The following is a 23,135-nucleotide window of genomic DNA, read 5'->3' on the forward strand; positions in this document are numbered from 1 at the left end:
GACAGTGTTGATATCAAATGAGAAGCTACAGTAATCTCCTAACCCTCTCCTTGCTCCTTGCTTTTCTTGCTCCAGGTCATCCTTCCCTTCAGTTGGAAAGGATCAGCTTCCTAAAGCACAGGTCTGACTATGCATTCACCCCCTCAGAATTCTTCTTCACAGTCCATTCATTCTCTGTAGAATAAAGCCCAAATTCCTTAGTGAACTTTTCATGAATAGTCCCAACTTACTTTTCACACCATCTTGCTGCAATTCTCTTCTGTAATCCTCTGCTTTGCCCCTAGCACACCCTGGGATTTTGGTCCTTTGTCTGCACGCTGCACATCAGGGTTTTGGCTCATGTTCTTATTACTGTTCTATTTGGAATATGTTACCGCCCCTCATCTGCCTCTCACAGGCATATCCATCTTTCAAGGTTTGCTCATGGGCCACTTCTATTTAAATCTCCCTGATCTTCTAAAGTCAAAATTCATCTTCACTCATGCATGCCTTTAATCATTCAAAAAAATTTTGTGTGTGCACACTATGCTTGGCAGAGAGGAAGAAGGTGCAGGTCCTATCATCAAGTTGCTTTAAGTCTTCTAGGAAGAAACTGATGTGCACTTATCATAACTAGCATTCATGGAGCACACACTAAGTGTCAGTAATGTATTAACTCAATCTTCACAATAACCTGATGAAGTAGGGGCTATTTTTTGCCTTAATTTGAAAAGTAAGGAATTGGAAGCACACAGAGGTTAAATACTTTGCCCAATGTTTGCAAACCTGGAAGGAAGAGGAGCTGGAATTCAAACCAGGCATTATGAGTGCAGAGATCCGGTATTTCATTTCACTACTTGCCATAGATGTTTCATAATAAACAAGTGTACTTCCCTCATCTACATTCTGATTTAATTGGTCTGAGTTGAAATCACTGTTGTTTTAAAGTGCCCCAGGTGACTCCACTGTGCAGCCAGAATTAAGAACCTCTGCTATTGAGGATATGGTGATAGCAAAAAGGGTAGATGATTAAATAGGCCTGGGGCATGAGGACTGGAAGAGGCTTGAATTAGTTTAACTGGAGATTGGAAAACAATGAGTGGTGAGGGAAGGACCGGACATAAGAGACGGAGGAGCTTCAGGAACTGGGAACTGCTGGGCCAGGCTGGGAGAGGAATCAGACTGTTAGAGAGGAAAGAAGGGGCCACGTCAGCCTTGAATGCCATGCCTAAAGAATGTGGAATTAATCCTTTAGGCAATAGGGAGACATGGAAGGCTTAAAAATTATTTTTGCGGGCTTCCCTGGTGGCGCAGTGGCTGGGAGTTCGCCTGCCGATGCAGGGGACACGGGTTCGTGCCCCGATCCGGGATGATCCCACATGCCACAGAGCGGCTGGGCCCGTGAGCCATGGCTGCTGAGCCTGCGCGTCTGGAGCCTGTGCTCTGCAACGGGAGAGGCCACAGCAGTGAGAGGCCTGCGTACCGCAAAAAAAGAAAAAAAAAATTATTTTTGCATTCATAATTTTTACTAAGCCTCCTAGAGGCTTACATGAGCCATTCAGAGAAAATCTGCTCTAGTGGATATGTAGGATTTATGTAACACTGGTGTTTGATCTGCGGTGCTACGTGGGGGAGCACCTAACAGTACCCTTTGTCCACAAGGCAGAAAGAGCCAGTGTTCATTTGGAAGCATGTAGTAGTTATGACAGGCTTGTGCTATATTTCCAAAATGCCAAAAATCCCATCAGGACAGACATCTCTGAATGGGGAGAGGCCGTATCTGCAGCCTTGCTTTCTCCATCTCTGCCAGATATAAAGCCTCAGCCGCTTGTCAGTGGATTTGGGTTGATCTGGTGAGGATGGACAAAGGAAGGCTGGCACTAAGAGGGGCCTTTACAATGTGGTGGTGGTCTCGGTCTGCATATAAAACTTTATGCAGATCAGGAGCTGCCGACTGGAGATGTGAGCAGGCTTGCTGAACATCAGAAGAGTGACCTAATAGAGCCAATCTGCGAGGACTGGAAAGTTAATTACAACAGGAGAAAATCACACTTCTATGCAGCAGATGCTTGATGCATTTTTAGAAGCCCAAGGAAGCCACGGAGAATAAAAAAGGAGGTATGGAGAAACAGATAAAGAGGAAACAAGGTTTCTAGAAAGTTAAATTATAACATGCCCAGCCTTGCCTAAAATCATAATAAGTTCACAGACATGCCAAAACATACCACCAGACGCAGCCCTGCCCACCAGAAAGACAAGATCCAGCCTCATGCACCAGAACACAGGAAACAGTCCCCTCCACCAGGAAGCCTACACAACCCACTGAACCAACCTCACCCACTGGGGGCAGACACAAAAACAATGGGAGCTACAAACCTGCAGCCTGCAAAACTAAGACCTTCAACACAGTAAGTTAAGCAAAATGAGAAGACAGAGAAACACACAGCAGGTGAAGAAGCAAAGTAAACACCCACCAGACCAAACAAATGAAGAGGAAATAGGCAGTCTACCTGAAAAAAAATTCAGAGTAATGATAGTAAAGATGATCCAGAATCTTGGAAATAGAATGGAGAAATTACCAGAAATGTTTAACAAGGACCTAGAAAAACTAAAGAGCAAACAAACAGTGATGGACAACACAATAAGTGAAATAAAAAATTCTCTAGAAGGAATCAATAGCAGAATAACTGAGGCAAAGAACGGATAAGTGACCTGGAAGATAAAGTAGTGGAAATAACTACCACATAGCAGAATAAAGAAAATAGAATGAAAAGAATTGAGGACAGTCTCAGAGACCTCTGGGACAACATTAAACACACCAACATTCGAATTATAGGGGTCTCAGAAGAAGAAGAGAAAAAGAAAGGGACTGAGAAAATATTTGAAGAGATTAGAGTTGAAAACTTCCCTAATATGAGAAAGGAAATAGTCAAGTCCACGAAGCACAGAGTCCCATACAGAACAAATCCAAGGAGAAACACACCAAGACACATATTAATCAAACTATCAAAAATTAGATACAAAGAAAAAATATGAAAAGCAGCAAGGGAAAAGCAACAAATAACATACAAGGGAATCCCCATACAGTTAACAGCTGAACTTTCAGCAGAAACTCTGCAGTCCAGAAGGGTGTGGCAGGACATATTTAAAGTGATGAAAGGGAAAAACCTACAACCAAGATAACTCTACCCAGCAAGGATCTCCTTCAGATTCGATGGAGAAATTAAAACCTTTACAGATAAGCAAAAGCTAAGAGAATTCAGCACCACCAAACCAGCTTTACAACAAATGCTGAAGGAACTTCTCTAGGCAGGAAACACAAGAGAAGGAAAAGACCTACAAAAACAAACCCAAACAATTAAGAAAATGGCAATAGGAACCTACATATCGATAACTACCTTAAATGTAAATGGATTAAAGACTCCAACCAAAAGATATAGACTGGCTGAATGGATATAAAAACAAGACCAGTATGTATGCTGTCTACAAGAGACCCACTTCAGACCTAGGAACACATACAGACTGAAAGTGAGGGAATGGAAGAAGATATTCCATGCAAATGGAAATCAAAAGGAAGCTGTAGTAGCAATTCTCATATCAGACAAAATAGACTTTAAAATAAAGACTATTACAAGAGACAGAGAAGGACACTACATAATGATAAAGGGATCAATCCAAGAAGAAGATATAATAATTGTAAATCTTTATGCACCCAGCATAGGATCACCTCAATACATAAGGCAAATGCTAACAGCCATAAAGGGGAAATCGACTGTAACACAATAATAGTAGGGGACTTTAACACCCCACTTTCACCAATGGATAGATCATCCAAAATGAAAATGAATAAGGAAACACAAGCTTTAAATGATACATTGAACAAGATGGACTTAATGGATATTTATAGGACATTCCATCCAAAAACAACAGAATACACTTTCTTCTCAAGTGCTCATGGAACATTCTCCAGGATAGATCATATCTTGGGTCACAAATCAAGCCTTGGTAAATTTAAGAACATTGAAATCGTATCAAGTATCTTTTCCAACCACAATGCTATGAGACTAGATATCAATTACAGGAAAAAATCTGTAGGAAATACAAACAGATAGAGTCTAAGCAACACATTACTAAATAACCAAGAGATCACTGAAGAAATCAAAGAGGAAATCAAAAAATACCTAGAAACAAATGACAATGAAAATACGATGACGCAAAACCTATGGGATGCAGGAAAAGCAGTTCTAAGAGGGAAGTTTATAGCAATGCAGTCCTACCTCAAGAAACAAGAACATCTCAAATAAACAACCTAACCTTACACCTAAAGCAGTTAGAGAAAGAAGAACAACAACAAAAAAAAAAACCCCCCAAATTTAGCAGAAGGAAAGAAATCATAAAGATCAGATCAGAAATAAATGAAAAAGAAATGAAGAAAATGATAGCAAAGATCAATAAAACTAAAAGCTGGTTCTTGGAGAAGATAAGCAAAATTGATAAACCATTAGCCAGACTCATAAAGGAGAAAAAAAAGACTCAAATCAATAGAATTAGAAATGAAAAAGGAGAAGTAACAACTGACACTGCAGAAATACAAAGGATCATGAGAGATTACTACAAGCAGCTATATGCCAATAAAATGGACAACCTGGAAGAAATGGACAAATTCTTAGAAAAGCACAACCTTCCAAGACTGAACCAGAAAGAAGAGAAAATATAAACAGACCAATCACAAGCACTGAAATTGAAACTGTGATTAAAAATCTTCCAACAGGGCTTCCCTAGTGGCGCAGTGGTTGAGAGTCTGCCTGCCGATGCAGGGGACGCGGGTTCATGTCCCAGTCCAGGAAGATCCCACATGCCACGGAGCGGCTGGGCCTGTGAGCCATGGCCGCAGAACCTGCGCGTCCGGAGCCTGTGCTGCGCAACAGGAAAGGCCACAACAGTGAGAGGACCGTGTACGGTCCTCATCTTCCAACAAACAAAAGCCCAGGAACAGATGGCTTCACAGCTGAGTTCTATGAAACATTTAGAGAAGAGCTAACACCTGTCCTTCTCAAACTCTTCCAAAATACAGCAGAGGGAGGAACACTCCCAAACTCATTCTAGGAAGCCACCATCACGCTAATACCAAAACCAGAGAAAGATGTCACAAAAAAAGAAAACTACAGGCCAATGACTGATGAACATAGACACAAAAGCCTCAACAAAATACTAGCAAACAGAATTCAACAGCACATTAAAAGGATCATACACCCTGATCAAGTGGGGTTAATTCCCAGGAATGCAAGGATTCTTCAATATATGCAAATCAATCAGTGTGATAAACCATATTAACAAATTGAAGGAGAAAACCCATATGATCATCTCAATAGATGCAGAAAAAGCTTTCGACAAAATTCAACACCCATTTATGATAAACACCCTCCAGAAAATAGGCATAGAGGGAACTTTCCTCAACATAATAAAGGCCATATATGACAAACCCACAACCAACATCATCCTCAATGGTGAAAAACTGAAACCATTTCCATTAAGATCAGGAACAAGACAAGGTTGCCCACTCTCACCACTATTATTCAACATAGTTTTGGAAGTCTTAGCCACAGCAATCAGAGAAGAAAAGAAAAAAAAAGGAATCCAGATCGGAAAAGAAGAAGTAAAGCTGTCACTGTTTGCAGATGACATGATGCTATACATAGAGAATCCTAAAGATGCTACCAGAAAACTACTAGAGCTAATCAATGAATTTGGCAAAATAGCAGGATACAAAATTAATGTACAGAAATCACTTGCATTCCTGTACACTAATGATGAAAGATCTGAAAGAGAAATTAAGGAAACACTCACATTTACCATTGCAGCAAAAAGGGTAAAATACCTAGGAATAAACCTACCTAAGGAGACAAAAGACCTGTATGCAGAAAACTATAAGACACTGATGAAAGAAGTTAAAGATAATACAGACAGATGGAGAGATAGACCATGTTCTTGGATTGGAAGAATCAACATTGTGAAAATGACTCTACTACCCAAGGCAATCTACAGATTCAGTGCAATCCCTGTCACACTACCAGTGGCATTTTTCACAGAACTAGAACAAAAAATTTCACAAGTTGTATGGAAACACAAAAGACCCCGAATAGCCAAAGCAATCTTGAGAAAGAAAAAGGGAGCTGGAGAAATCAGGCTCCCTGACTTCCGACTCTACTATAAAGCTACAGTAATCAAGACAGTATGGTACTGGCACAGAAACATAAATATAGATTAATGGAACAGGATAGAACGCCCAGAGATAAACCCATGCACATATGGTCACCTTATCTTTGATAAAGGAGGCAAGAATATACAATGGAGAAAAGAAAGCCTCTTCAGTAAATGGTGCTGGGCAAACTGGACAGCTACATGTAAAAGAATGAAATTAGAAAACTCCGTAACACCATACATAAAAATAAACTCAAAATTGATTAAAGACCTAAATGTAAGGCCAGACACTATCAAACTCTTAGAGGAAAACATAGGTAGAACACTCTGTGACATAAATCACAGCAAGATCCTTTTTGACCCACCTCCTAGAGAAATGGAAATAAAAACAAAAATAAACAAATGGACCTAATGAAACTTAAAAGCTTTTGCACAGCAAAGGAAACCATAAACAAGACAAAAAGACAACCCTGAAATGAGAGAAAATATCTGCAAACGAAGCAGCTGACAAAGGATTAATCTCCAAAATATACACGCAACTCATGCAGCTCAATATTGAAAAAACAAACAACCCAATCCAAAAATGGGCAGAAGACGTAAATAGACATTTCTCCAAAGAAGACATACAGATTTCTAACAAGCACATGAAAGGATGCTCAACATCACTAATGGTTAGAGAAATGCAAATCAAAACTACAATGAGGTATCACCTCACACCAGTCAGAATGGCCATCATGAAAAAGTCTACAAACAATAAATGCTGGAGAGGGTGTGGAGAAAAGGAAACCCTCTTGCACTGTTGGTGGGAATGTAAATTGATACAGCCAGAATGGAGAACAGTATGGAGGTTCCTTAAAAAACTAAAAACAGAACTACCATGTCACCTAGCAATCCCACTACTGGGCATATACCCGGAGAAAACCATAGTTCAAAAAGAGTCGTGTACCACAGTGTTCACTGCAGCTCTATTTACAATAGCCAGGACATGGAGGCAACCTAAGTGTTCGTCGACAGATGAATGGATAAAGATGTGGCACATATATACGATGGAATATTACTCAGACATAAACAGAAACGAAATTGAATTATTTGCAGTGAGGTGGATGGGCCTAGAGTCTGTCATACAGGGTGAAGCAAGTCAGAAAGAGAAAAACAAATGCCGTATGCTAACACATATATATGGCATCAAAAAAAAAAAAAAGGTTCTGAAGAACCTAATTGCAGAAGAGGAGTAAAGGCGCAGTTGTAGGAAATGCACTTGAGGACACGGGGAGGGGGAGGGGAAGCTGGGATGAAGTGAGAGAGTGGCATGGACATATATACACTACCAAATGTAAAATAGCTAATGGGAAGCAGCCACATAGCACAGGGAGATCAGCTCGGTGCTTTGTGACCACCTAGAAGGGTGGGATAGGGAGGGTGGGAGGGAGACACAAGAGGGAGGGGATATGGGGATATATGTATATATATAGCTGATTCACTTTTTGATACAGCAGAAATTAACACACCATTGTAAAGCAATTATACTCCAATAAAGATGTTAAAAATTTTTTTTAAAACAAGTTCATAGTCACTAAAAAAAAAAAAACTGTATACAGATCATATTTCTCTGGGCTCAACCTGTAACACTGCATTTCCTGTTGCCATGGTCACTATTACAATCCCCAGGATTCTGTCAAGGAGAGAGAGAGAGTGAGCCGGACAGGACAGTAGTTTTTCTTTCTATTTCCCTTCTTTTTCCAATTCTTTCTTTCTTTTATCTCAAAGAAACACCAAAAGAAAAGTGCAAGCCAAACAGGCAAGAAAAGCAGGGGAAACTTTTGCCTTTTCTCCACATGTTGGCTCCTAAGGATGCACCAGGCTCCTTGAAGATGTTCCCTGAGTCAAGGTATCTGGACCGAACACTCTTGGTTGCCTAAGCAGAGCACCTGCTTCCCTGCTTCCTCCTTTATAACACAACCCAACTTGGTAAATGGAATAAATGTAGCCAGAGGGCTCAAAGGAAGCTGGTCCATCCCCAGCTCCTGGGGAGGATCCCAATTCCAAGTCTATGCCAAGTATGGTTTTGTGTGTGTGTGTGGGGGGGGGGGGGGTGTGGGGTGTGTGTGGGGTGTGTGTGTGTGGGGTGTGTGTGTGTGGTATGTGTGTGGTGTGTGGTGTGGTGTGTGTGTGTGTGTGGTGTGTGTGTGGTATGTGTGCGTGGTGTGTGTGCGTGGTGTGTGTGCGTGGTGTGTGTGTGTGTGGTGTGTGTGTGTGTGTGTGTGTGTGTGTGTGTGTGTGTGTGTGTGTGTGTGTGTGTGTGTGTGTGTGTGTGTGTGTGTGTGTGTGTGTGTGTGTGTGTGTGTAGTCCCCCTTGCTGGTGATTGCTTCAGGACCGCAGGCTTGAGCCCATCATCCCAGGGCTCTCTCCAGTTGATCGTGACTATTCAAGGGTGGGCTGTGTCCCACGATGTATCAGACAGACAGGAAGGAAAAACTTTAATCGTATGTTTTTCAGGGTGAGGTCGCCTCTCTTGTTGGAAATGAACAAGGGAGCAGGTTGTTCCAGGTATGCTGGCAGCCATGTTGTGACCACGGGGCAAGTTAGGCTGAGGAAAAAGCCAGCACATAAAGGAGGAAGGCAGCCAGATGAATCAGAGAAATGGAGCTGGAGCTCTGATTGTCTTGTGCCTAGAGCCTGGACCTACCTCTGGACCACCTATTCTGTGAGATAAAATTTCCCTTTCATTTGGGCTTGCCGCTGAAACATTATTCCTGACTGCTGTCTAACTCACAGTGCCTTTCCATACAGTGAATTCAGCTAGGGAAGACTGTAATGATATGTTTATATCAGAATCTGCAGAGTGTTTTCTCAACAGTTCTCTCATCCAAACCACCTAAGATCCTCTTGAGGCAGTAGATAGACATTATTCCTGTAACTCAGAGCAGTGAAGTGACTTGCCTAAGGTCACATGGCTCAGATCTTCTCTATTTTAATCTTGTGCTCTTTTTACTATATCAAGTTCCTCACGTGACTGTTACTGTAAATTCTGAGCTATACCACAATTTATTATATAATATTACTATAAAGTAAAAATTCCACTCATTTGTATTGTGTCTTTCACTTTTAAAAGACTGGTTACATCTGTGCTTTAATCTCACAAGACCCCTGAAGTAAGCGGTTCAGGTATTATAGTCAGATGCAGAAATAACAATCGCTGAAATTAAGAGACTCAGCTGGTCAAAAGCCTATGATCTGGAAAAAACAAAACAAAACAAAAAAACCTAGGCCAATCAAGATCTTTCTTGGGATTTTGCAATTATGATCTTGCAAACTGGGAGCCAAGCTGAAGGTAGGGAGAGATGGAGAAGAGAAAGCACGGGGCCCTGGGAGAATCTGGGAGAGGAGATGCTCATTTCCTGGCCACATCCCAGGTCCCATTTCCAGTCTGAAGGAGGCCCAGCTGGACTCAGTCTCTGGTGCATAACAGAGTAAAAGGTTTTTCGGGCGCTGTTACTCCAGCCAGTTTGAATTGGTTGCTGTTCCTTGAGGCTTTGATCAAAATGCTTTTCATGTTTGTTGTTTACGTCTTGTTTCCCTGAAATGATTGGGAGGGAAATGAAGGCTTGTAAAATGAAAAGGCCTTGTGTGCTTGTCTTTTGGTAGCCTGTAAGCAGGGGTCTCCAGAGAGCCAGGCTCTAGGTAGAAGCGTATCAAAGAATCCCAAGAACTGTGGTAGCCACTGAGAAAGAAGAACACGGCCTGCATGCCTGGGATGCTCTAGGAGGAAAAATGAGAGCGGGAGACCTTGGAATCACGCTGTCAGAAAGTCCCTGTGGACTTGCCAATACAGTTATGACCATGCTTCACGACCAGGGCTGATTTTAACCCCTCAGGAAAGATTCGTCAATATTTGAAGACATTCTTGGTTGTTACAACTTGGAGCTTGGGATGCTATTGGCATCTAGTGGGTAGAGCCAGGGATGCTGCTAAACTTCCCACAGCACACAGGACAGCCCCCTACGATGAAGAGTTATCCAGCCCGACGTGCCAGTAGCGCCAGGGTGGAGAAACTCTGGTTTAGGAGGGTGTTTATTTTTCGGTGTATGTATCAGAATCTTATGCTTGTTTATGTTCCAATCTAGGAATTTACCATAAATATTATATTATAAATACTTGCTTTCGATGACTAAAGTGTGTACTGCTAAGGATCCCAGGCTCATTCTTGATCACTGCATCACTCAGGGCAAATCCTAACGCAAAGATACTCACTCCTGGGCAGTTAGGTGGATTAAAAAGAGCGTATGCGTGTGTTCGATGACTGATATATGCCCATGCCATTAGATTCATTGATCCAAGTAGCATGTTTCTACATGTCACAAAACCAAAAAGGGAAAGCCTTTTCTGGTGTTTCAGACCATCATTTTGTACCTCGTTAAGAATCTGACATATGGTAATGCTTACCCCACATCCACAAAAGCTTCAACCAATAGTGATTTCTAGTGAGACTACAAACAGTAATTACGTTTCTGAAGTGGTAGTTTAGATCTTATATTGCCAGTGGGAGAAAAGACTAGTTTGCAGACATGCCCCCAGATGAGCTCTGAAGAACTCCTTCCAAGAGTTATTTATCCTCTGTAATGGAAGGGGGGCAGGAAGAGCAGTAAATCTGGGGGAAGGGCAGAGGATCTCAGTGAAAGGCGAGGTGGGCAATGACTGCTCCTCTGGACACTGTCCTCGGTTTCAAAGATTCTCCTGGAAGCTTTGGAAGATGAGTTTCTCTCATCAGAAGCTTCTTTACCTAATGTGTTTGACGCTGTGGATTAGCCCTCCCTCCTCCCGGTGAGTTTTCTCCCTCGGGCTCTGAGGTTTGTGGTTGCCAAGGGGCCGTCCCCTGTGCTCTGGAGCTGGCTCTTTGGTTCAGTCCAACTGTGATCCCCAGAGCCTTGCCTGTCCCGAACACTCTGTGCTTTTTGGTCTGTCTTCAATTCTGAGGCCCAGAAAAACATTTTCGTGTCTGGCACAGCCTTCCCGCTGAGGTAGGAAGGAAGATGAGGGTGTGTCTGCAAGATCCATAGTATCTTCCTGTGTGCCTCTGGGTAAAGCGTGGGTTCATCTCAGATGACAGGGCTTTAGGTCTCCTCGTGTTGCTGGGAGGCAGGCGTGGGGCTGCGGGTCAAAGTGCATTCCTGAATCCCAGCAACCAGAGGCTTGGGGAGGGTGGAGGGGGTCGAGGCGGGCAGTGACTGCAGCTGAGCTGTGGAGGGCTGTGGAGGATTAAGTCCCAGAAATTAGAGGGGACCGGCAGAAAGAGAGTCATTTAGAAGCAAGAGACCCAGCTTTCCAAAGGGAGCGGCGTAGCCTCGTGCTCCAGAGGCCCTCTCGGACCTTTCCAGCTCTTCCGGAGCCTCCCGACAGTCGCAGCAGAGCTGTCTAGTGGCCTGTTACAGGAGATGGGATTGGTCCTTTGTTCCTCTTCATGGGAAGTGTTAGAAGTTTCGAGTCCTATAATAATATCATTTGTTGAATGCTCACCGTATGCTACACACTGCACACGTTGTGATCTTATTTATCATGGAGATCCTATCAGGTAAGTACTATTGTGCCCATCTTTCAGGGTACGAAATTGAGGCTCAGAGAACTTTAGTGAGCTGTCCATCTTCAGTAAGCTATACCTAAGTTATGGCGTGAACATGTAGCAGAGCCAGAATGCCATTCCAGGCCTCAAACGTTTAACCCCACTCACTACCCCAGTTTACTACTCTAAAGATGGTTTCACCTTCGTTTTTGTCCTGATGCATCTATCCCAGGCTTTTTGAAATACTCTGTTGATGATAGTTTAGATGTACACAGTGAATACATACTTTGTGTGATAAAATTGTCTTAGCTATAAAGATTAAGAGATTTTTTTTGTTTAAGAGTCATATTTGGGCCTGAACTCACACACGGCTTTCTCTCTCTCACAAATGTTATTTAGGGTAAAGTGATGCACCAGCCATATTTTTAAGTTTAACCAGACATAACACACCCATCTAAGTAAACATTTGAGAGTCTTGTAATTGGCTTTGTAACGGGATGTTAAAATGGGATGATCCTTTGTCTTAGTTTCAGCTGAGACTAAGAGCTAACTACTTCCATGTTCTGAAGTGGTCTCCTTGAGGCTTCTCTCACCGTTGCTTGAAGTGGGTGGGAGTGGGGAGACCACTGGCTCCCCTTCTGCATCTGGGGAGGGAGAGAAAGACGGAAAACGCCAACAACTTTTCCTAAAGGAACTCTGCCTTCTGATCTCCAGCTGCCCTCTCGGCTTGTACCACCACTTATGTTGCCTGGAGGAATGCAGATGGCTGGGGATCCTGGTTCTTGGTTACTTCCTTTGGAAGTCCAACTTGGATGCCTGGTGACCCCAGTTGAAAAGACTGAGTAGTTGCATCCCTTGGGCTTGAGGGCATTGTGCACTGGTGTCTGACTCCTGATTAGGACAGGAGAGGGAATAGCTCGTGACAAACAAGACTAGCTGTGTGAGAGTCAGCCTGAGGTTGCATTAGGTCCTGCCCAAGCCGGGTGCAAGGAGAGCTCAGGAGATGGCAGCAGAAAGCCACTGGAGGTCGATTGCCAGCTGCTCGGGGGCTGAGGATGGAACCGTAAACCCCCAGCCAGAGCAGATTCATATGTATTGACATCTGGGACCTGCAGTTGAGGGGTCCCCAGCAAAGTTGGGGGCATCTCTGAAGAACCCATGGAAGTGCTTCCATGGGGACAAGAAACAGCTGTACATGCCTGCCGAGCCCAGGGAACCTGGATGCCAGCTCAGAACAGTACCAACCAGTAAGGACCTCTGTCACCTTTGTCTCTCCTCTCTGCACACTCTTCAACTCTGGACATGAAGAAACTACCATTAGCAGCCAAGGGGAAGGGTGATAAAGGTGCAGAAGCAGAGAAAGAGAATGAAGTCATGCCCCTTCCACTGCAGAAAGCAAGCCTGGGGGTGGGGGATGAAACTGTGAACGCCATTTTCAAGTTTTTAAGTATTACCTAAGTAGTACCTCCACATTAATGACTGAACTGAGATTGTTTGGGGCTGTAACGTGAGCACGCTCTTTTAAAAAACTCCGAGCGTGATCTGCAGTATTAAGGGACCTACTCAGATTTCATCCAGGGCAGAAGCAGGAGCTCCCCACAGGTAGTGTGTGAGTGGGCACTGGGGGCATCTGGGGAAAATCCGGGAGCGTTAGGATGGTGCCCTCTGTGTCTGCTTTCCAAAGGACACCCTGGATCTCACCTCCTGTCTTCCTCACTCAGCCTGCTCCCAAGCATGGTCCAACCTCAGGGCCTTTGCATTTGCTTTTCCCCTATTATCCACATAGGTTGCTCCCTGGCTTCCTTCATCTTTCTCTCGGTTTAAATGTCCCTTTATCAGACATTTCTCTAACCACACAATGCAAATCATCACCCCTCTGTCCAGCCCCCTCATCCTACTTTCTTAAGTTTTTCATAGCCCATATCACCACCAGATCTAGACCTCTTATATGTATTTGTTTATTGTGTGGTCCCAGATTGGCAGCTCTAGGAGAATGGAGACTATGTTGTTCACTGTTTTTCCGAAGCACATGGAATTGTGGATGGCACATGGCGGTGGTCCAATGGGTATTTGTTTTGCTGTCATTGAATATCTCTGCCTCACCAGACCCCTTTTACTGTTCAGAGTACAGATCTACTCACTATGTTATAAAAGTGAATCCAGTCCGGGCAAGTTGACGTGTACCTTTATATCAAAAGCATGTTTTCTCTGTCTGGGATCCAAGGGAGCCCAGAGGAGGGAATTCACTTCTCATTGAGATGTCAGTGACCTGATCTCTTGGAAACTATACATTGGGTTCCCCCAAAGGAATAGATTTTCTTTTTCTTTTTGTTTCTGAGAAGAAAAAAGGCAGACATAATTCCTTCTCACTAGAGCCCGAAGGGTGATTTTTATGAATCTTTACCACATGTCCACACAAACTTTAGCTTTTCTCTCACTGAGGGAAAGAATTCGAGCAATTTTTACTAGAGTCTTGTCAATGCAGAGGGCTTTATCAGGGAAAGTGATTTTCTGAAGTAGTTTGAGTCATAAGGAAGTACAATTCTTTCTGTGACTTGTTGCCAGTTTAACCCTAGAATGAAGATAAAGGATACCTTTTGGGGACTGGCTACTCAGAGAACTTGACAATGAGGTCTGCTCCTTGGCCTTCCCCCTGAGAGTCAGGTCTTCCCAACACATCTGCAAAGTGATTCTGAAGTCAGGAAGTTATTCAAGAATGACAGAAATAAAAACCCTCGCTTCCTAACAGCTTTCTGTGACTTTCATGCCTCCACGCGCTTCCATCAGTATTCCCGGGGAGTCTATACTTACAATGAGGAATGAATTTCTTAGAAATTTGACTTGGCTTGAAAACAGTATTTTTAGGGATGGTAAAGATTCATTTGATGCAGTGATAGAAAAACCAGGACCATGTGTAATTGTTGCCTGGCAGGTTAAGAATATGAGCTCTGAAGCTAGACTGCTTGGGTTTGAAGTTGAGCTCCATCACTTACTGGCTGTGTGACCCTGGACAATTTACTTCTCAGTGTCTCAGTTTTCTCATCTGTATAATGGGAATCACCAATAACCACCCATCTCCTATGGTAGCTGTTAGAATTAAATGAGTTAATATGTGAAAAAGAGCTTAGAATAGTGCCTAGCACATAAGACTAACTCTGTAAGTGTTGGCAGTATTTATTATTGTTGTTTTTGGGGTGGTGGTTAATCATGATTACTATCATCATCATCGTTCTCATAACCATCCTCTTGCAAAACATGGCCTATTTAGACTTTAGGACTTGCAGAGGTAAAGCCACCAGTTGAATCTCTTTCAGTAAGATTCTGCCAGGATTAGCCATGGCTTCATTTTAGGATTCTTGGTGAAGGAACCGCATGGCTTTATGACCATCACTGGGCTAAATTCTCCTAGGGCCCCAGAAAGGATGCAATTCTGTAGTTTTCTTCTTGCCTTCTCTGCTCAGAGATTTTTAGGGATCTTTGGCCCATTCTCATGGAAATCTTCTAGATGATTTTGGGACACTTGACTCAATCGGATGGCTAAGGAATGATGTCTAGCATTCTTAAAAAGAATGGAAAAAAGCATCTTGCAAAGTGATAAGGAAGCAGAAATGGGCCTAAAGATTTGTTTTTAATTATAAGACCAGAATCAAACATAAACGACAAAATATTCTCTAAGCTGAATCTAAACCAAATGAATTTTTGTTTTGTTTTGTTTCAAGACCCTGGCCTGTGAATTTGACTCAGGAAGGATTCTGGCATCTGTCGTCTTAGTTCACCTTTCTCCCTCAGGGTACAAGCACTAGAGGAATGCGGCAGTGGATTCCAGTCACAGCTGCCGTGTGAGAGATTTGCCTTTTGCAGGTTGCCACACGATGTGCAGACTTTATGGGTCTCAACTCAGAGCGTCGGCTGGTGCCTGCTCCCTGCACTTCCCAGGCAGCCCCGAGCATTTCCAATAGGCGGTCTCTCAGGATTTCTTTAAGGTTTGCAGTCTGTTGGAGTGGAAAAGTTTGCTAGTTGGTTAAAAACAAACTCTGAATCCAGTATCCACAACTGTTTGTTTCGTGGTAACCATAGGAAAATGCAATCAACAAAACTGAAATAGTCTTTGCTCTATTGTGAATGCAATTTTGGCCCTTCACCTCCTGGCCTGTAAACAGGAATTCACCTAGATGATCTCAGACTGACTTAAGTTTGTTTGTGTGGGCTTCCCTGGTGGCCCAGTGGTTAAGAATCCGCCTGCCAATGCAGGGGACACGGGTTTGAGCCCTACTCCGGGAAGATCCCACATGCCGCAGAGCAACTAAGCCCATGCACCACAACTACTGAGCCTGTGCTCTAGAGCCCGCGACCCACAACTACTGAGCCCGCGTGCTACAACTACTGAAGCCTGGGCGCCTAGAGCCCGTGCTCCTCAACAAAGACAAGCCACTGCAATGAGAAGCCTGCTCACTGCAGCAAAGAGTAGCCCCTGCTCGCTGCAACTAGAGAAAGCCTGCGCACAGCAGTGAAGACCCAACACAGCCAAAAATAAATAAACAAATACATAAATTTATTTAAAAAAACTGTGTGTGTATATTTTTATTTAAAATTTCCATTTGGTTCTTTTTTTAAAAAAACTACCCTATGACCACATTTTTAAATTTTTTATTTATTTAATTTATTTATTCTGGCTATGTTGGGTCTTCATCGCTGCACGTGGGCTTTCTCTAGTTGCGGCAAGCGGGGGCTACTCTTCATTGCAGTGTGCGGGCTTCTCATTGCAGTGGCTTCTCTTGCTGCAGAGCACGGGCTCTAGGCGCATGGGCTTCAGTAGTTGCAGCATGTGGGCTCAGTAGTTGTGGCTCACGGGCTCTAGAGCACAGGCTCAGTAGTTGTGGCACACGGGCTTGGTTGCTCCGCGGCATGTGGGATCTTCCCGGACCAGGGATCGAACCCACGTTCCCTGCACAGACAGGCGGATTCTCAATCACTGCGCCACCAGGGAAGCCCTCCATTTGGTTCCTTATTAATGTTTTCTATCTCTTTGTTGAACTTCTCCTTTTGTTTTCCTGATTTGGTTAAATTGTTTATCTGTATTTTCTTATGGCTCTCTGAGCGTCTTTAGAATTATTTTGAATTCTTTGTCAGGCAGTTCATGTATCTGCATTTCTTTGGGGTCAGTTACTGGAGGTTTACTGTGTTTCTTTGGTGGCAGCGTGTTTCTCTGATTCTTCATGATGCCCGTAGCCTTGTGTGGATGTCAGTGCATTTGAAGGAGCAGTCACCTCTTTCAGACTTCATGGACTGACTTCCATAAGGAGAGGCCTTTGCCTGTGGGAGGGGGCACACTGCAGCGTACTGTGGCCCGGGTCGAGTGGGCCAGGGCCCCACGTATGGGGCTTGTATTGCCTCCAGGTCCAAGGGGATGTGATAGCTTGGGGGATCCATAGTGGCTGCAAGGGCTGTTGGGGTCCTCAGTGGCGCCTCCAGTGGCTAGGGACCAGGGCAGGCAGCACTGGTGGCCGGAGCTGGGGGTGTGCATGCACTGGGCTGCGGGACCAACTGCAGGTGCGTATCCAGTGGCAGGGCCAGTTGCAGACACACATGTAGGGGCGAGGGCCAGGGTCAGCAGCAAGGGCTGGGGCCACCTTAGGGCACATTAGCAGCTGTGGGGCCCCTGGCTGTCAGCGGGCACGCCTGTCACTGCAGGGTCTCATCTTGGGCTGTGCACAGCAGTGGAGTCTGGCGAGGGGAGTTGGGGTGCAGGTGTGCAGCTGGAGAGGCTAGTTGCAGGGGAGCCCAGTGGTGCAGGCCAGTGTAGGAGTCAGGCCCTGGCTGTCTGTGTGCACTCCTGGGCCTTAATGAAAATTTAAGAACCGGCACTATCAGAAAGCCATTTCTGTTACAGCCTAGATTGGCCCTGTGGTCTGTCGCTTCTTTCTCGCCCCGTTCTCTGCACTAGCAGAAGCTGCTCACTGCTGCTTGCGCAGGGAACTTTCATGTCTGTGAAAACTAGCAAACTCCCTTTGTACTTCTGTCTCTCACTGTATGTGTGTTCAGGGTGCAAGGAATTTCACCACCTTTTGCAAACCACAGGGAGACGCATGTTCAGGCAGCCAGAGGGGAACCTTTAGGGTTTCTCAAAATACAGACATCACAGAAGATGCCTCTCTTGCTTTAATATTTGCTGAAATATTGATTAGTTCAGATCCTCTGGATGAAGAGATGGCAACAAATTTCTAATAATTATATTAATATCACACAGTTCCACATATCTATTTGTTTACTACATCCAAAGAGTTAATGTTTAAAAGTTTGAAGAAGATTGCAAATGATTTGTTTCACAGCTGATCTGAGTTCTTCATTCCAATCCCATATGTTAAAAAATTACTTGCTAACATTTGGGTACTGACAGTTGTACCAGGTACAAGTTGAAGCTTTTTGCCACAACTCTATAAGGTAACCACTAATAATAGACCCTTTTTACAGATGAGAAAACTGAGGCCCAGAGGGTTTACAAAATTTGCCAGAGTTAACACATCTAAGAAGTGACAGAGCCTCCTGCCTGACAAGCCCCCGTAGGATCCATAGCATAGGAGGGCCACTTGACCTTGCCTTAAATTTAGATATTTGACATGAGGTTATACTGTCATGGAAATATACCAGAGAGCTAAAAGAAGTCTGTCATACAACTTGAACCAAACTGTCCTCAGTACATTATGGATAGATATATGTAAATGTACATGCACACATATATATGTATACACACATAATTATATTTCATTCACATAACATTATGTTACTTTTCATTTTTGTGTATGTTAAAGTCTTTAGTTAGATAAACATTTTAAATATACCATAGGTTCCATAGCCCTGTTTTGATTTTGTAGTATATGGAGAGTCTCAATAGTGAAATTGGCCTGGCCGTGTCTTAACACTGAAGATGTTCCAGTGCATAGAACCATAGGATTAGGAGGGAAACTTAGAGACTATTTTGTCCAACTTCTTCATTTCACTTGTGAGGAAATGGAGACACAGAGAATATTGAGTAACCTCCCCAAGGTCACACAGCTAGAAAGCCCTCCCAGTGACAGAGCAGTGTTCTCTGCACCCACTGCTTTTGATACCTGGCTCATGCCTCCAAACTAGCAAGGAGAGGACAAGTCGCACACGTGGGCATATGTCATGGGAACATCCTGGAGGCCACGAAACATTTATTTTACAACCAATGATTCCTTCCCATGCGGTCTTTTTTTTTTGAATATGTGGGAAAAATGATTCAATTTTTTTAGAACTTTTCACATTTCAAAACCCTTTTAAAACTGAGAATCGATATTGTACCTCATGACCGTCCTGGGAGGGGGTGTATGCAGGCATTGCTATTTCTGTTTTTCAGATGGGGAAACAAAAGTCAAAAACTGGTACACAACTTTTCCAAGGTAACACAACTAGGTAGTGGCAGAGCTGTGACTGAAATTTAGGGTTCCTGGCTTGGGACATGGCACTGAACTGCGCTGCTTTCCTGTCTACAGTATGTCTTACAGGAATTACAGATGGGAGCAGCACAAGCATTTTTGTTCTCCTGATGCTATTCATAAACCATTCTCAAACCCAGTGCATTTTCTCTGAAAGAAACTATTCTTCATGTGATCAGCAACTTGGCAAAAAAGATAATTAGATCTTCTGAACGCTATTCATAAAGTAAATGCTATGTCAGAATAGATACTAAGCATTTCCAAAGTTCCTAACGTATTTCCTTTCAGTGGTGAGGTGTAAGATATATTTAAATGAAGCTTAGTCTGGGAAACCAGCATATTGCAATTAAAAATGCAGCCCTTGTAGTCTTGCAATTCTTTGTCTAAAGCCTTTTACAAAAGAGGGTATTTTAATTCAATAAATAAAAGACAGGAAAAAGAAAAAAAGAGAGAGGCACTTCCAACTCTCCTATGGGCGGCATAGCTTGCAGTTCACACACACAGCAGAGAAAATACACAAACAAATAGTATTTGATCTTGCCTTGCTGCAGGCTATTTTCATCTTTGAAGAGACCAAAGGAAAAAACAACCTCAGAACTTACCACGAAAACTTCCAAATTTATTGCAACACAACGTAATGGCAAAATGCTATTTTCTTAGTGCTCACATTTTTGAATAACCACCATGGCCAAGAATGCCTGGTTTTATATTTACAATAAACCCAAAGAAAATCTTGAATTCCCTTCTCCATTTGGGGATGGCAAAGATGCGGTAGGTTGTTCAGAGCAAACCATCCAGTCTAATTATTCAATCTTATCCTCTCTGTTTAACCTGAGCTTGAGGCATTTATTTCATGTTTATACTGGTTTAACACAAATCATTCTTAAAAGAGATTTCGTATCCTGTTTCCCTGTGCAAAGTTGGGCTACAGTAGTGACTTAACAATGCCAGCCCTTTCTTGGGCTTATCAGTTTAAGAAGCATTCAACCTAAGAAAACACTTCCAGTGTAAACAAGATACAGAATTGCACATCTAGCCACATTCCTCCGAGATCTGTCTGAATAGAGAGAAGTATAGATCTACATTAAATAATTTCTCTTTTAATTTAGCATTAACATGCCCATATCCTTTCCTCATACATTGTTATAAGTAATTCATTCTGTTGCTACTGTATTCCACGTAGGAAGTAAAGTATAAAAAAGGGCAAGACTTAAACGTCCTTTAAATTAAACTCTGCACAAGCATTATACTTTTCAACTTATTTTAACCATAATTAAGTTGGTTTAAAAGATACAGTGAAAGTCTTATTCTAATCTTATCTCAGCACAATTTATTTATAGTTGATATATGTATATTAGTTGTTTTCAAGGATGTCAACTACCACCCACTCCCATCTCACTTCTCCTGAAACTGAAATTTGTACAGACTGATTACTTGGTCAAGGGATGTATTCTAGTTTCTTAATGGTAAATAACCTTTTCATGTTTTCATAACAAGGAATGGAAATCAAACTATCTACATAGCTTAGCAATTCATCAGACATACCTTGTTTGAAGAAACGAATTTTTTTTTCAAAATTTTTCCACCACAGAGAATGGATATCCTTTTTTCTTTAAGCTTTTCTGCATCACAGATCCCATCCAAATTATTCTAAAGAAGAAATAAGAAGAGGTCCAAGCACCTTTTCTCTTCTGAGAGGAGCTAATCAAACATTCCCATCAACCTCTCAGCACTTTGAAAAGCACATTTTATACCACACACACACATGCACACACACACACACTCATATACACACACACACAGCTTCTCACACTGGTTTTAGTGCTGAATTAGGCGGTACTCTTTCAAATTTCCACGCCCACTTTTTTTTTTTTTGGTGGGGGGCGGCAGTTAAGGATTTCTAAATATTCTTTTCTATCCCAAAACACACCTTTTCAGCAAGCAAATTCTACAATTAGAAATTCTAAAAAGTAGCAGAGAAGCACCTAGATGAAACGGAAAATTTTAAGTATACTTTAAAATTGACTTAAGCAGGGCAATTAAATTTTCTCTTTCCTTTTCAAATGTTAGCAAACAGCTGGATTAAACTGCATAAAGAAAGAAAACTGTGCAAACATTACTGAGCTGATTCTACTGGACTCTCATTTTTGGAGTAAAAATAATTTTCCTACATGTTAAAGCTATTTTTTGGTTTAATTTGCTTCGGTCCTTTCTACATTTTGGCAAGTTTAATGAAATGACTGTAGTCTATGCTGCTGGGAAGAGGACACAAGATAATGACAGTGGGAAGTAAAAACAGACTCATGTTTCAAAACAACAAATGATGGATAGCTCACATAATAAGTGAAACCTACCGGATTTTATTTACTTACATATTAGTGTCATCAATTAAATTGAAAGGATTCAGACCCAAAACATACATTAGCATATCACAGCATCTTAAAAACAGACCATAAAAAAGTACATCTGGCACTCCTTGAGATTCAAATGTTTACCAGTATGACAGCTCCTTCTCTTCAGCAGGGTGGGAGGGAGCACGGAGTCCATCCACTGCCTGCTGGGGACTGTGCACTCACACAGCCCAGTCTGAAGAGGAAAATCTTCCTTACTAGCATAGCAGTCTGGGGATTGCTCCTTATTTAAGATTATGGTTTGAAGCTTTTTCCCTCCACTTGGTTCTGCATTTAAATAATTTCTCAATCCTGTTTCTTCCTCCACAAAATCCTGAGCCTAGGTCCACTGGTGGTAAGGATGATAGTGCCACATGGAGGATGGCCTGTCCCACCCTTTGAGTCTGGGAAGGTTTGGATGAAATGGCAGCCCAAACATAATTAATAATATTACTCTTAATGTTAATAATAATGCTAATTGCCATTTATGAAATACTTATGCTGGGAATGGTGATAAGCCTTCTACATATATCAACTCATTTAATACTTAGAAAAACCTAGAGGGGTCAGTACTATTACTTCCGTACTACAGATAAGAGAACTGAGGCTCACAGGGATTAAATGACTTTCCCAGGGTCAGCCAGCTGGAAAGGCAAGAACTGGTGTTCAAATTCAAGGCTGTCTGACTCTGAGGCAATGTGCTATGTTAAGGTTTAGAGCTTCTTTTCTTGCGTTAGTTTAATTTGTTTTCTTATGGTGAATAAGGCAGAATCAAATATAAATGTACTGAAAGCATATGAAGAGATGCTCAAAGCGAAATGCAAATCGAAAAGCAATAATGTTTGCGGTGACGAAAAGTTTTTGAAATACGTAATTATGGTTGCACACCACTATGGATGTAATTAATGCTAATGAATTAATCAACTGAAAAATGGTTAAAATGGCAAAATTTTTGTCATACATATTTACCACAATAAAAAATAATATTGAGAGAGAGAGAGAGAGAGAGACAGAGAAATTCTCCTTTAAAATAAGCAATGAAGGGCTTCCCTGGTGGTGCAGTGGTTGAGAGTCCGCCTGCCAATGCTAGGGGACATGGGTTTGTGCCCCGGTCTGGGAGGATCCCACATGCTGCGGAGCGGCTAGGCCCGTGAGCCATGGCCGCTGAGCCTGTGCATCTGGAGCCTGTGCTCTGCAACAGGAGAGGCCACAACAGTGAGAGGCCTGTGTACAGCAAAAAAAAAAAGCAATGAAATATCACTTTTTTACATTGATTAAATAATTTTAATTAATTAATTTAAAAATATCTCTAAGAGCTCAGGAAATTCTTTTAATTTCCTTGAAATTCAGTTCTCTTGCTTTTTTTAATTTCAATTTTTAATTATTTATATTTAAAAAATAATTTTTATTGGAGTATAGTTGATTTACAATGTGTTTCAGATGTACAGCAAAGTGAATCAGTTATATATATACATATATCCACTCTTTCTTAGATTCTTTTCCCATATAGGCCATTACAGAGTAGTGAGTAGAGTTCCCTGTGCTATACA

General features: G+C 42.4%; 1 protein-coding gene across 2 annotated transcripts in view; it reads right to left on the reverse strand.

Annotated features, from left to right (window-relative positions):
• The window catches only part of VIT (vitrin), a 122,121-nt gene extending 101,187 nt beyond the window's left edge, over window positions 1-20,934 (reverse strand). For both annotated transcript variants that reach the window (XM_060027595.1, XM_060027596.1), the window contains exon 1: window positions 20,741-20,934. The gene's annotated coding sequence lies outside the window, so the exon portion shown is untranslated. The remainder of the gene's footprint in view (window positions 1-20,740) is intronic.
• Window positions 20,935-23,135: the final 2,201 nt, after the last annotated feature.

The sequence above is a fragment of the Delphinus delphis genome, chromosome 12, assembly GCF_949987515.2.
Source record: "Delphinus delphis chromosome 12, mDelDel1.2, whole genome shotgun sequence".
Classification (NCBI taxonomy): domain Eukaryota; kingdom Metazoa; phylum Chordata; class Mammalia; order Artiodactyla; family Delphinidae; genus Delphinus; species Delphinus delphis.